The 836-nt window shown below is 41.1% G+C and overlaps 1 non-coding gene across 1 annotated transcript; it reads left to right on the forward strand.

Moving 5' to 3' along the window:
• The first annotated feature begins 292 nt into the window (after positions 1-292).
• On the forward strand, positions 293-398 carry LOC132536310 (U6 spliceosomal RNA). The gene has a single exon (XR_009547939.1). It is a non-coding gene; the product is annotated as a U6 spliceosomal RNA (small nuclear RNA).
• The last annotated feature ends 438 nt before the right edge of the window (positions 399-836 follow it).

Here is an 836-nt window from a genome sequence, read left to right on the forward strand (position 1 = left end):
AAACACACCAGTGCACCAGAGCTTTCCCCCAGTGTGTTGGGGGCTAGGCTCCCGCCTGGCTTGTATGATGGCAAAGCAGGGGTTGGGGCCCTGCTGGCTGAGCTATTTGCCAGCCCCTTGATTATTCTCTGTTACAGCTTCTCCAGATAAGTCCAGGTTTGCACAACTGAGGAACAAATGTTAAGTGCACGAGTCTTATGACTATTCTCAAGGAAAAATCTCCAAGGCATTTTCTGAGATAACCTAATAAATATCCCCTGTAGTTCCTTCCTGGTAAAGAAACTAAAGTATGGTGCTTGCTTCAGCCGCACATAGACTAAAATGGGAATGCTACAGAGAAGATTAGCATGGCCCTGTGTAAGGATGACACACAAATTCGTCAAGCGTTCCATATTAAAAAAGAAAGAAAGAAAGGAACTGAAGTATGCATGAGGCTTCTTTCTGAGCGCTACAGATGACTAAACAGTGTAAGTGGACAGTTATTGATTATCTATCTAAGGTGGCTGACACTAACTTTAATATGCTGGGACCTTTCTCCCTTATTTCAACTTGCTCATGAGTTCAAGACTTTATTTCTCCATGAGGATCAGTAGAATGACTTCCTGACACTAAAGGCTTCTCTAAGGAGCAAGTGGTAATGGATATCTAGAAGCAGAACTGTGAGCTTAGAAAGAAACCCTGGGCCTTTTAATGTTTAATTTGCTGTTGGACTGCTTTCCTAATAATTAAAATGTTGTCTTTCTAAGCTCCTAATGTGAACTGAAGGACCTCTCAGTATTTCAACTAAAGTAATAAGAATCATTGTCAGTTATGAGGTTACATTTCTAGATGTTTTA

The sequence above is a fragment of the Erinaceus europaeus genome, unplaced genomic scaffold (assembly GCF_950295315.1).
Source record: "Erinaceus europaeus unplaced genomic scaffold, mEriEur2.1 scaffold_427, whole genome shotgun sequence".
Taxonomy (NCBI): domain Eukaryota; kingdom Metazoa; phylum Chordata; class Mammalia; order Eulipotyphla; family Erinaceidae; genus Erinaceus; species Erinaceus europaeus.